The sequence below is a fragment of the Numenius arquata genome, chromosome 3, assembly GCF_964106895.1.
Source record: "Numenius arquata chromosome 3, bNumArq3.hap1.1, whole genome shotgun sequence".
Classification (NCBI taxonomy): Eukaryota; Metazoa; Chordata; class Aves; order Charadriiformes; family Scolopacidae; genus Numenius; species Numenius arquata.
This window is the reverse complement of record NC_133578.1, coordinates 1,069,014-1,083,797: the sequence shown is the minus strand read 5'-3', so window position 1 is coordinate 1,083,797 and position 14,784 is coordinate 1,069,014.

Genomic DNA, 14,784 nt, shown 5'->3' with positions numbered 1-14,784 from the left:
AATAAAACCAAAACAAAAACAAATACCAGTCAGTGGAAAGAAATTGTCAAATTCTCCTAAATACATTATCCTAAATAAATAACCAGCGCCCTGTGAGGAATAACTCTCTGCCCATTCCCCCAGTCCCCAAGCAGGGCAAGTGACACCCCCAGCCCAGCCACAACTTCACCGAAATTAAATAACACTTCTGTGTTTATTCCCCGAACCTTTGTTAGACGTCTGTAGGTGGGAGAGGGTTTGATTTCCAAGAAGGAAAATCTCCAAGCGGGAGCCCAGGGTGGGCTTGGTTTCCCCAAACAGCCCCAGAACGGTGGGGTTGGGCGGAGACCTCACAAACCGTAGGCAAAAAGCTTTGGAGCCAGGGATTACGGCAGGTTAGGAAACTACAGCCCCAGAAATACCTTTTCGAGAGCTTGTATCAAGACACGATAAATGACAAAAGGATGCAGGACCCTGGATAAGTCAATCTTTTTGCTTTCCTAATATATGGCTATATATTTTAAAGGCTACTCTTCCACGTTACGTACATCTTGCTTGGGGGATGCTATTTCTAAATATATGAAATTTCAGTGAGCGCATTTCTATTTCCAAACAGGATTAACCAGGAGAAAGATTACCATAGGAATGGGCGGTTAAAAATAAATCCATCTGCTGTTGATGGAGGGGAAAAAAAAAAAAAGGAGAACCCAGGTCACAGTGAGGACCATCTCCCCACCTCGTGACGGGGGCTTGTCCCAAGGGGGAGGCTGCTTGTCACTGCTGAGGGGTCAGGACGTGGGGCTGGAACACCAACGTCAGTGAGTCCTTAGAGAAGAGCTGAGCAATGAGAAAGAGCCTGTAACCATTGAGATACGAGACTGATGGTTAACCAACTGAAATTTTCAAATTTTAAGGTCTACAATAGAGAAATGGCATTTGCAGCTTAATCTTAGTGGTTTTATGTTTAAACTGTATTTATCATTTGTATTATTAAACTGTATTTATTAATCTCGAGGATTAATAAATAAATTTAAATTATTTAATAAATTATTAATCCCTTTGAACAGAAGAAAAAAAAAAATCAAACTCCAAAACTTCTGGTTTAGTTTCTTCACTGCTAGTGCAAGTTCCTACCGAAGCTAAAGGCTGCCTGTGTAAGGGTGAAATATATACCTCCAAATACAACCAAACACAGTAAAATAACCTCACAGCGAAAATAAACCATAACTTTCACAGTACTAGTTGCATCCCAGCTTTGCTGTCATTGATTTGGGGAAATATTTATTTTATTACTCATTTCAAGATGATCCCATAGTTTTGAACCTAATGCAAAAAACCAAGAGACTGCCTTGCCTAAGAAAAATATTTGCAAGTGAGCTAGAGACACAATAACCCCAGCCATGCATTAGGCAATCGAAAGCTTTTTGCGTTTCACTCGCTGAAACCAGCATTTCCATTAAGTAATTTTAAAGATGATGCAGTCTTTTGTCTGATTTCTGAGCCTGCAGGGGCAATATATCCCATAAAAGTTTTGGATATAGATATATATATACACATCATATATATATATATATACACATCATATACATATATATATGTGTATATATATATACACACCAGCTCATGTTCTCTGTCACAACACCCAGAACAGAACCCGTGGTTTTGTGCTTGTACAGCAGGTACAGCACAAATGCTGACCATCAGGTTAGTGACAGCATCTGAGGAGTCTGGGGGTGATTTCACAGAATGCTTTGGGTTGGAAGGGACCCCAAAGCCCACCCAGTGCCACCCCCTGCCCTGGGCAGGGACACCTCCCACCAGACCAGGCTGCTCCAAGCCCCCTCCAACCTGGCCTTGAACCCCTCCAGGGATGGAGCTTCTCTGGGCAACCTGGGCCAGGCTCTCACCACCCTCACAGCAAAGAAGTTCTTCCCCACATCACAGCTCAATCTCCCCTCTTTCAGGGTCAAACCCTTCCCCCTCCTCCTATGGCTCCCCTCCCTCATCAAGAGTCCCCCCCCAGCTTTCCTGGAGCCCCCTGAGGGACTGGAAGGGGCTCTAAGGTCTCCCTGGAGCCTTCTCTTCTCCAGGCTGAACCCCCCCAACTCTCTCAGCCTGTCCTCCCAGCAGAGGGGCTCCAGCCCTCCCAGCATCTCTGTGGCCTCCTCTGTACATTTCTGGCTATTCCATATGTCCCAAGGAATCCCACTGTTCCCACGGACTGTGGGCAGAGGGACAGTCCTCTCCTGCCTCCCACAGACTCTCTGAGCTCTGCCCACTCTTGGCCTTGAGCTTTATTAACACAAACACTTATTTCCCCTAAAGATTGATGGCTTCTGTTCTCCGGGTTGGGGGGGAGCAGCCCAAGCACACACCTACCTGCGGGTCGGAGGAGCCACACGTGCCCTTCAGCATCCGAACGGCACATTCAGCAGAGTTTCCCATCAAATCAGCAGAATCACTTGCTGCCTTCCCAGAAGAGTGAGCCCCGGTTTCCAGGATGAAGCATCGTTTTTGTCACACGGCGAGTGCTACCCCTGCACTAAAATCCCTTCTAACAACGCACGGTCAGACTCGATACAGTGAGAGATATTTCAACCAGCGCAAAATTCCTACCCCTGAGCTTCTGCTGGAGTGCTTTGAACAGATGAAGCACGGACCTTAAATTAAAACACATGAAAATAACAAATAGCCTCGTTTTGTAGTTTATATGTTTTTCTACTGAGATAACGGAGGTGGCCACGCCATGAATTCACCAGTCCTCGTAGCGCAAGGGTACTTCAGCTCCCTGCTTCAATAGTTCTAACGCTGAAAATATTGTACAAGGCTCTTGTCTATGAAGTCCCATGCCATGGCCATGGCCGTGCAGAGACTGTTTCCTGGCTTCTCAGCCCCCCAAAAAATTAAAGCCCTCAGAAGTATTTTTTGTGATTTGTGTTTAATTATTTTTGACTCTCAGATGTTTACAGCAACTGCCCTTCAGAAACCTGGAATTAGAAACCTCTCACTAGTGAGATTTTTCTCCTTCTGCAATTGTTACTCTAATATTATTTATGAGTAGCGAAGAAAAATAAAAGAAGTTGATGTCATTTATATCATCAAAGAAGGAAGATTGTTAGAATGAGGGAACCAGGGAATGGACAATAGCAACACTACCCGTGCTTACCTCCCGTGTTTCCTAGCAATCCCCACCTCCGTGGAATGGTTGGGTTTGGAAGGGACCTTAAAGCCCACCCAGTGCCACCCCCTGCCCTGGGCAGGGACACCTCCCACCAGACCAGCTTGCTCCAAGCCCCCTCCAACCTGGCCTTGAACCCCTCCAGGGATGGGGCAGCCACAGCTTCTCGGGGCAACCCGGGCCAGGCTCTCACCACCCTCACATACAAGGGCGATGATCTCAACTTCCCCAGGAGCAGAGGGACCGAAAGACTTATTAAAGCCACCTTACAACTGTCAGAGCTTATGTGAAGAGCTGATCAGCCCTGAGTGCTCTCCAAGTGCAGGGAATACAAAGGTTTGAAGTAGCCTACACTGCACACTCATCCTACCTTTTTACCATGTACGAGGAAAACAGAAGCAAACGTTTTTTAGAAGTTTTTTCTCAGATTTTTTTACTTCAAATTTACAAAAAACACTTAAAAAAATAAAAATAAAAAAGCAGCCCCTATTCCTATTAAAAAAATGTCTTTAGACTTCAAGCAAGAATGTTAATTCTGGTTCTTAGTCCTTCAGACACTGTTATTTTTCTCCAGAGACAGCTACAGGACCAAGCTGCTCAGGAGGATCTGCGCACAACACTTCTCCAGCAGGCATCTGAGACCTAACAAGTTCTATCATCCATGTCCTTTGTAGCTTCACACACCCTAATCATTTTGAAAGCTTCAACACGCGTCTTCCCGTGGTGTCAGCCTCTATAAGGAGACAGGCAAATCAGATTATTAGGGGAGAGGGGCTTAATTGCGTCACATCATTTGGGTTGTGAGGGTTTACCTCCTTACCGCCCAGGTAGGGCAATCAGTAAAAGAAGAGAAAAAAACATTTTTTCTGGCTCCAAAATGAAGCAAACTCCCGTTACTCGGAGGCTTAACACACCAAACGCTTCTCAGACACACATTCAGCAGCGGCTAAACACAAACGCCTGCAGGAGATGCATCGCTTTTTCCCCTATTAATGCTTCAGGAACCCCGGCTTCCAATGTTTCGGGGTCCTGGAGGCGTATTTCATATATTGTTGTTAAAGCTGCTTATGGCCCCTGAGGAGGAAAACTTAGATCAAATACAGTGTGACAGGTAAAGGGCACGGCGAAGACTCGGTGAGCGTACCTGCTACGGGGGGAATGCGCTCACCATGTAGAAAACCCTTTCCCTGCCACGCAGAAGGATGGCTCCCTGGCAGGTTTTTCCGAGCACTCCATGCTACTGGATGGGGAAAAAATCATCATTTTACTTTTGTAAAGTATAAGCACTGCTTTACCCTTGGTTTCTGTGCTTTCTGCCTCGCCCTCACCAGGACCTGCAAACCGCGGGCGAGGGAAAACCCAGATCGATCACAGGTATCCTCTCCATAGTTGAAATAATGCACTTAAAACAAATCCTTTTGTATAAAAATCAGTGTACTTCATAGAAACTACTGGAAAGCCTAGAAATTTGGACATTTTAAAAACTCCTTCTGCTTGTTCATCAGTCCAGCCAAGACGAAAAGCTTATGTTTTCATGAACAGTGAGCATTTTATGAATGTAACTTCAGAATCTCTTAATGGTAAACGACTTCTTATACACCTCTCCTGGAATCCAGCCATACCTCTAACATGTCTAGACGCAGGTACCCAGAGTCCACTCACTTTTGAAAAAAAGTGTTCCAGGTCAACTTGTTTTAAAAGTTGCATTTTGATATATACAACATTTTTTTTTTGGACTTAGCATAACCCTCAAGAAACAGCACTATGCTATTCTCTTCAAGATGATACCTGTTCAGCTCAGAAGGGTTCCTGCAGTAATAGTCACAGGCAAAAAAATGCTGTAAAATAGTATGTTATGGAATCCTCTTTTTGGATACATGGTATTATGAAGTCTGTAAATCTATTGCTGTAATCACAGAGTGGTTTGGGTTGGAAGGGACCTTGAAGCCCACCCAGTGCCACCCCCTGCCCTGGGCAGGGACACCTCCCACCAGACCAGGTTGCTCCAAGCCCCCTCCAACCTGGCCTTGAACCCCTCCAGGGATGGGGCAGCCACAGCTTCTCGGGGCAGCCTGGGCCAGGGTCTCACAATCCTCACAGCAAAGAATTTCTACTTCTACAATTCCATCTAAAAATCTCAAAACTCTCTGCTCAATCTTTGCAATGCTAGTGTTTATGTTCCAGTTTTTCCCTACACATTTGATGATGGCTGTTTTTTACCAGACTCTCTTACTGAGATATCACACAAGAAATTTATTGGAGGAAAATCAGATGAAAACAGTACCAAAAATAACTTGGAGGTCAAACTTATGCCATGTATTAATTTTACCTAACCAAACTCGGCTCATGAAGTATATCCAAATAAAATCTAACAAGAGGAAGATGGTCACAGCTACTCCTTCAGTGTCCTTGACTGGGCAAGTGACTTGAGCCTTCAGCTCTCAGCCGAGCCCCCACCACCTACGTTGTGTCTTTGATGCTCAATGAGGACACGGCCACCTTCCCACACAGTGTCACAGCCACCATGGTCTCCTTGCACGCCCTCCAGCTCCACCATCAGGGAAATCTGCTGCAAGGAAGCTCCGAGAACAACTGCCAGCAGATTTACTGCAAATCCCACAGATTCAGCACTAGAGGCCTTCAGAAGACCATCTGGAAAAAGCAGCTAAGACTGGGCATATGCAAAGAGGAGCAAGGTGGGTGTCTATCTTTAACGATAGAACAGGTTTTGATCAAGAGCCCACCGGTGAAGAACTTCAGGTAGAAAAGGCAGTTTTTCAGACCTGAAGAATTGCACCTTATCTTTGTCCTGGAGGAAACCTATCCATCTTTTAGTTACAGCTTTCTGAGTCAACAAAGCCCATCCATCTTGTAATTGCAGCCCTTTAAGTCAACATGCCCTTCGCACCCCAGCCCTTATTTTTCCAAATGCATCCCAGACCGTGGGATGTCTCCCCCGTTACAGCTCCTTTATCCCACAGCAGGGAGATGTTACTTAAAACTGCACTGCTCCTGGTCCGGAGTTCCGATGGAAGCAGCCCCGTACGCTGCGTATTACATCAGTTCATCTCAGTGACAGAAGGAAAGACATTTAATTTACCCCTCTCAAACAAGCGCCGCTTCTTCAGAGCTTCTCAAACAGCCAGGAGGAGACCAGAACAGACCTGGCTGGCAGCTGCGCAGAGCTGACAGGTCGAGGCACGTCGCTGTCGGGAGCTCATCACGCACTTGTCCAAATACCCCACCACGTACCGAAAGAGACAGAGGAAAAAAAGGTTATTAGTTGAAGGAGGAGCTGAGGGTGGACCCCTTCCATCCTGCGTGTTAACGGTGCTGGTTCTTCTGAACAGTCACATGAAAACTAATAAAATTAAAAATAGGAAACAGAAGTAGGGAATACAAAATTACACAGGAATACCCAAGAAGATGGCAAACGCAGTATTACCACTCAGAAAATAAGGTTTCAGCCCAAGTCTTAGTGGTTCTTACATTGCTGACCCGGGGCTGAGCACGAACAGGACAAGCTCTATCATATAAATACAAATATAAAAATAGGACAAACAGGTGACCTTCCCAAAAGCTCTGACTGCAGCAACACCTTAGTGCTAAAACATCCCTGTTTCCCGGGTTCCAAATACTTTCAGCTCAAAACCAGAGCAAAACCAGCTGGGTTTCCCAAAGATTTCCTGCTGATGCTTATGTTGATGAGGAGTTTTCCCTTCTTCGGCTTTCTTTTCCCTACAAAGCTGATATTTTGCACTGCTTTAACCCAGGAAAACATAAAAGGTTTCTTCAGAGTTGTTTAATGGATTTTATTTTTTCTCCCCCCACGCTGCTCTCTGGTAGGAATATGTGATCTTTCCTCCAGAAAGTATGCACATCTACAGGCAATGCAGAGAAATGCCAAATGGTAAACTTAAATACAGATATACTCTCCCAAAACCTGAAATTAAGCTATTGTTATTACACCGTTCAAGGAATCGAATGACTACTAACCATAATTTAGCTAAGATCAAGTGTAAAATCTGTTTAATAATATCCGATACATCCTCTATCTGGGAGATTATATCCTGCATTTGCAGGGCATTGACTCAATAATCTAATAGGTCTTTTCCATCTCTGACTTCTATTAGCCTATGAATTATAACAAAAGGACCATTAGGCAAACCATAATTGTGGAAACAGCCTTTGACACATGAGACTAACTACTGCCATGGTACAGAAAAAACCCTAAAATTAAAACACGGACAGACAATTGGAAGTAAAGCTTTCCCTTTATCCAAGTGTTAACTCGCTTGATTAAAATCAGGAAAAAGCCTCACTAAAGTCACAGAGGAGGCACTTTTTCTCCCCATCTTGTTAGGAAAAAACAGCTTATTGTGACAGCAAGTGCTGTTTTGTCCCCAAAGGAGGGACTGGAGGGTTATGCGGGCCCTTGTCCGGACCGATGCTGGCAGCCAGCCTGGACTCTGCTGGGGACAGTCACACGTCCCTCCACGAGCTTCACCTGGAGAAGAAAAAAGAAACCAAACAAACAAAAAAACCAAAAAACTCACAAACAACAAAAAAGCCAAAAAAGGCAGAAAGCACACAGCCAGGGTTCACTCTGTGTGAAAGAGCTGGAAAATGCAGCCATCCTCTACCAGCTGGTTCTGTCACACATCCCTGCAAAGAAGGTCATCGGCTTCTCAAACACCTCAGAGAAAAAGATGAGTTAACAAATGAAGTCACGCATTTTAATACATTTGCAGGGAATGTAAACTTCACCGGAGCCCAGCAGCGGGGACACCTACAAAGAGGATCAGCAAAAAGAAATTCAGATTTCAGCTCCCCTCTGCCAGGGCTCGTTTGGATTCCTGGATTTCTCCCGCTCGCTGTGTCGGTGGGGGCCAGGCACCGCTCTCCCTCGGTGCCGCAGGAGCTGCCACAGCCAAGGCGAGACAGAAGGGCTGTGATGGGGAGGCATTATTTCTCCTGAGCATCCTCCCCTCCCCTGTATGGTCCCATGGCCGGCACTGTCCCCCCTCCTGTAGGACCACCGTGTTGGGGTGACATCAACCAAAGACCTGTGTTGGGTGTGTGAAGAGCTGTGTTCATTCCAGAGCTCTTCACTGACTGGAATGGTGGCCACCCCGCGCAGGATGGTGGCCACCCCTCTGAGGTCCTGTGCCAGGGCCTGGATGGATGCTCTGGCTGGGCGGATCTCCGGGTGTGCAGAGATCTGGCATCTCAGGTAAAGGGATGAACACACCGTGAAGCCACCTCTCCCAGGTCCCACCTTTCACAGCCCGTCACGTCAGGGACGTCACCCCTCCGTTTGGAGAAAGGGTTGGAGGAGCACAAAGGCACTTGGTACCAGCAAAGCCCCACCGACACTGGAAAGGAACCATCACTTCCCACAAAAATCACGGCTTTCAGTTTTCTGTGAAATTTCTCCAGCTTAATTAATAAGGGTTTTTTTACATTAACAACTGTTCCTTTTTTTTTCCCCCGTTACCTTCTAATCCAGTGGTCTATGCAAAACATTCATTAAAGCCAGCTCTACAGCATTGTCTCTTTTTGCTGCCGTTCACAAACACTGCAAAGAAAAAGCACTGGTTGACATCTTACCTTATGGATCCTGCTGCTTCCGAGGTGCCAACGAGCCGTAGGGACGGCAAAGGGGAGCCGAGCCCCGGCATCCCTGGGGGGTCCCAGCCCCTGGCACAGCTGGGGCCATCCCACCATGGACCAGTCCCCGGTGACAGCCCGGCCTCCCCCTGCCAAACCATCGGTGGAGGGCTTCCATCCGCATTTACCAAACAGAGGGGCATCCAAGAGGGATTAGGAGGACTCTCCGGATCACTTTGGGCAGGGGTTGGAAAACAGGCCTTTTCAAATGGCAGAGAGTTAAATTGTACATTTCTACAAGAAGATGCTTAGAGCTACATTAACACTTTCATTAAAAAAAAAAAAAGAATCAGTTGTTCAAGGGATTTATGAGTTGGCAGTGGGTACATTACATCAACTAATAGAGGCCACACCTGAATCATTTTTCTCATTAAAATTGGATCCTGATAAACACCCACGCAAAGAGCCTGTTGGACAAACAGAATCCCTGAAAAAGCACATGGACAAAACCCGCTTAAGTTAAACAGGAAAGTTTTACCAGTTTAGGGTTCTGACATCCTCATTTCTGTCACCCTCTGTACTTTACAGCCTCAGCAAAGAGCCAAGAGCATCAGAGGAAACCATCCTGCACCAGCGGGAGCCAAGCTATGAGTCTAACAGAAATAAATGTTAATATCGCCTCTATCACAAATAGAACACCTTTACACGGGCCGCTCAGCCTTCCATTCCAAGGCTGCTCCATCTCCCCTTCTCACCCCAAACCACACTTCCAGTTTTCATTTTCTCCGCGTGTCCCATGACACGTTCATTAAACCCCGTGACATTTCCTTCCAGCCCCGACTTAACATCTTTTCTCTAAAGTTGCTTCCTTCTCACTGCTCTCTCTGGTCTGCACGATTTCTGCTCCAGGCAGCAAAGCAAGGGTTAATCTGGAAAATAAAGTCATCCTGAGCCTGGCCCGGCTGCTCTCAGGGGGCGGGAGCAGGTTGCACTCGCCTATGGATCTCTGTAGGGCCCTGTGTATATTGAGAGTCTCCAACTATCCTGATTGTTTGGGAAAAAGAGAAAAAAAGAAAAAAAAAAAAGAAAAAAAACACCCCACATTAATTTCATCTAAAAATATGACACCCTTGCTGTTTGTCTGCCAAATCGCAGGGCAGATGCTCAAACACCAAATACGTTTCTGTCCTCTGCATTCCCACGCAGTGATTTGCAGTTCAGCCTGAAACGCTGGGTTTGGAGGGATGGTTCCTCCCGCACCGAAAGAACGAGCCACTCGTATTTTCCTGTTTGTCTGAACTGGAGAACACCGCAGCATTAATCCCAATTAAATATTTGCTTATCTCGTAAAGGAATCATGGATGCAGGAATGAAAAAAGCAACGTGGGATTTCTTCCTGAAAGCGCAGCCCAGCACAGAAACATCTGAGAGCGTTCTCAGGGCTCCTCCGTCCCCCGGTCACCGCAGAAAATAAACCTGGGCACAGAGTCCGTGGACAGGCCGTCCTAGGGTTACAAAAATGACGGGTTTCTGTCCAGCCCCCTTGTTGACCGAACCTGCAACTTTCTTTCCCAAGATTTTAACAAAGGCACTGGTAGCAGATGTTTGCAGTTAATTTTAGCTAACAACCTCGCTCTGTTTTCCCTGATACCGGTAACTTTTTCCAAATAACTTTATGCCATTATTTCATGTTTGTTTTTAGCAGATTTGCAAAATACAACTCTAAAACAAATGTATTGTAGGAAATCTGTGTTTCTCAGTCACAGCCATATTGCTCACTTACAAACCATTATGGAAGTAATGTGAACACATGAAATTTATTTGTTTTTGCTAGGAAATGAAATGAAGTAAAAAATTTTACAGTTAAGTTCTATAAGCTCCATCTTCAGGAATTAGCACAGAGACTCATTTTATGGAGGGTTTTTTCTTAGGAGAAAAGACATCAGTATATGACTTGAAATTAATTTGTAATACACGCAACTGTTTTATTGTCCTTGCTTATGCTCCCAGTTCCACAGCAGATTATTCTGGCTATAAATACCATAAATACATGATTTGGGGTTTTTAGTCTTTGGAACCCTCTACCATTTACATTATATATTATATATATTATATATAATGGCATGATGCTCTGCTAACAAGTCCTTGGCTTCAGCAGTTTATTAGTACCGATATGCTCGTGTGCCTGGGGTTTGTAAAACCAGACTCCGGTTGTAAAGCAAAATTCACAGCCAGATACTGCAAATCACGTCACTGCTCAAGAACCAGATCCACGTTATTTGGACACATCGTCCAGGGAAATACCCAATTTTGCAGTAAAAGAGAAAAAAAAAAAAGCAGACTACAGCATCTAGTCACCCAGCTTCCCAAAGCGCTTAATTGCAGCCGTAGGGAAATGTTGCATTTTGAAAATATGATCGTCCCGAACCTTCTCTCAGTAACTTCAGTCACGCGGCCACACAAGAAGCAGCGTTTGCAGGAGCAGCGAGTCCCCGTTCCCTGGGCTCGGCAGGATCCCGCTTCTGCAATTCCCGGTTTGCAAGTTCTTATTGCAGGAGAGTAAAATTGTCACAACAAGAAGGACCCCGAGCTACTTAAATGGCTCTGAAACAAGACGAGCCAACAACTTAACGATGGTGTGGCTGCTTACATGAGGACTTTCAGAGCTGGAGCGAGATATAAAAGTTTAAAAAAATATAATAAATGAGGGTTTGTGAGGATACTGGCTAAGCCATGCTTTACAAAGGGGTGCCCTGATAGCAGAGCAGTGCCTTCCCCAGGCTGGGATCCCGGCAGCAGCGGGGCTCGCTGCAGAGTGTGCCCCATCCCAGCCCCATCCCGGCCCCCCCAAACTGAGCACCTCATGATGGACTCCATCCCACCCCAGGGAGGGGGCAGGAGCTGGGAGGACCCAGAGCAACCTCGGCATCACTGCCCCAAGGGCTGCCCGCCTGCCCTCCCGCCGGGGGGAAGAGGCTGTCGTGGCAGAAAAGGAGAGAAAAACAGGAGAAATACCCAGGACAAAAAAAAAACATCAACCCCTACGAACTCATGGACAGTCTTAAAGAGAGTAGCATTTAGAAGCAATCCCACAGAATTAGCCCTGTGGGTGTTAAAAAGGAGCCATCCTGGTATGTTGGAGGCACCCAACCACCCGCAGAACGTTCTGGGAGCCCCGTGGAGGAGCGATGCCCGTGTCCCCATGTCCTTATGTCCCTCAACACCCTCCTCCTGCCAGCAAGGGTGTTCCCAGTCTGTGCCTTTTCTTTCTAAATGCTCATGCCTGCAGCTTCCCAGGAAGGCATTTAAGGGGCCACCGGGCGCAGGCACGTTGCTGGAGAGCTGTGGTCCCTGGGCCAGCCCCCGGTGGCCCTGGGCACTGGTCCCTCCTGGCCCCGGGGAGGGATGCTCTGGGACACAGCATCCCTACCCTGCCTGCAAAGCCCACGCCGAGCCCAAAGGAGCGAAGGATGAGCTGCTGCTTTGCCCTGAAAGGCAGAACCCACCCTCTGTCGGCGGTGGCTCCTCTCCCCGCTGACCCCAGCCCGTCCCCAGCTCCCGCTGACGTTCCCTCCCGGGAGCCGGAACATTTCCAGAGGGGCTGACGGTGTCCCTCCGTCCCCTTGCACCCTCCCGCAGTGCAGCCCCTCGTCGGTGGCCTTTTAAGTTTTGCTCCAGAGCTTGTCGCTTCACTTTTATTTCTCCGCGAAGAGGCCGGAGGGTCCCTCGTTCCCAGGTGCATCCCTGAACTCTCGGAGAGAGATGTGCCCCCCGGCGCGGGCCTGGCCTCTCCCCCCGCACCCCGAGCGCCTCCCTGACATCCCCAATAACACACACCATCACCCAACCGCCAGCGGAACAGCCCTTTCACTACCTAAACGTGGGGCACTTTCTCAGGATTTAATGATTTTTTTTTTTTTTTTTTTTTTTTTTTTTTTTTTGGCAAGTTTTGTCAGAGAACGGGAAGGGGCGGGAAAGGTGTTTATTTTACAAGGTTATCGCCTGCAAGTCTGGCCGGGCTGTTGTAGGCTGTGTGATTTAAAATGATAGAATAATTAAAATTTTGCACTGATGTCTCCTTGTAGAAAACCAAGTTGGGCAAGAAGAATTAGCTAAGTAACGTTATTTAGTATTTATTAACACGTGGGAGCCCCCGTGCCTTACATCGGGTACGCAACAGGCATCGGAAGCTGGTTTCGCCAGAGCGGTGGGGCAGATTTGTCCCACTAAAGCCACCGCTTCAGTCACCAAAGCTGAAGTGCTGCGATTTAGAGCATGAACCCGGCGCTGCCTGCCCCAAATCCGCTGTGACCGCCCCCAAAGCGGGGAGGGAGAGGAGCCGGGCTGGGGTCCCAGCGAGGGCGCCCGGGTGGGAGTCAGGTGTCGCTTTCAGGTATCGTTTCCCCAAAAGGGGAATATTCACCCGCGTTGAACTCTTCCCCCCGAAACCCTTCCATCCCGAAAGGCTCTCGGCTGGAAAAAGAGGGAGCCGAGGAGAAAAGCGAGAGGGGAGGAAAACCACCCAACCGGCGTCGGGGCAGCTCTCCCGCCTCAGCCAGGGCCCCGGATTTACTCACGAGGTTTGGGCCGTGCAGAAGAGTGTAAATAGGCGTGGACAAAAATTAGAAATCATCTGAATAGACACGAGGCCTCTCCAACCCAACGTACTGCTTGCGTTTATCCAAAAACTGAGTGTCTATCCTCAGTCACTCACTAGCCCGGCACCTTCCCCACCTGGCGGAAAGCATCGCATCGGGAACTCGAGCAGCCGCAAACCACCCGGCTGAAGACAGCGGGGCTGCCCGGCCAGCACTACACCGCACCGCTACACCGCTACACCACTACACCGCACCGCTACACCACTACACCGCACCGCTACACCACTACACCGCTGCCATGCACCCGGCACCACTACACCGCATGTGGCACGTCAGGCTCCGGGTGCGCGGAAATCCTTTCCCTTCAGGTTTTACCAACCCCGAACGCCGGGCGTGCTGCTTTTGAGAGAGAACACGAACCACCCCCTTTGTCAAACCCAGCTCTTCTGCTCGTAGTTGCACCACGATAAAATGCAATATTATTTACCTAAATGCATAGTTTGAAATAAAATAAATTATTTTAAAAAAAAAGGCAAACCACAAAAAAAAAAAAAAAAAACAAAAACCCAAGCCGCAAAGCTTAAGTTTCTTCGCAGACCTGCCCTCCTGCCTCCGAGCCAGCCCAGAGCCCGGCAGCCCGGGGAAGGCCACTATTTACCGCTAAAACAGGGGAGCAAAGACAGGAGGAAACCAGAAAAATCAGAGAAAGAGCACACCATATAGAAAATGTCAAATATGTCAAAACATTCATGAATACCAACATCTCCCTCTGCACCACAGCCAGCTGGAAAGGTTACTTAGGGCTAACGTTTCAGCAAGTGCAGATTATGCAGCGGCGGGTTCACTTATACATAAAAAATCAGCTACAGGTGCATCCGAAGCGCTTTTCCGCACGCAGCCGGCACGGGGACTGCTGGCGCCGGAGGGAAGTCAGGAGGGTAAAATCACATAAAACAGGGATTTTTCCAGCTCTGGCTGCCCCTAGATGTAAATTCCTCCTGGCTGCTCTCCGTGTATGTGACACAGGCAATGAGGATAATTAGGTAAAGGACTAAGAAAGCAAGTGCCGCTGATTGCATTCCCAAACTAATAAAGCTCCTACACGGGTCTCGTGCCTGCAGTAATTCATCTTCCCGGTGCGGCGCCGGGGGAAGGCGGCTTCAGAACACGTCGTGACACTGTCCTGTCCCTAAGTCACCAGCTGTGGGTTATATCAGAATTACTGCAGACGGGCACACTCTTACGGAACGGGCAGCCTAACACACGCCGGGCACCTGCCGACAAACCAAGCTTCAATTAACCGTCACAAATCGAACGCGAGGCACCGTATAAGCCAACACCTGACCTCAATCCCCCCCTTCCCCACCCCAGTTTGTTTGTCAGGTTTGTAAACCCCGGCGTGTTTTGGAAAACTATGCC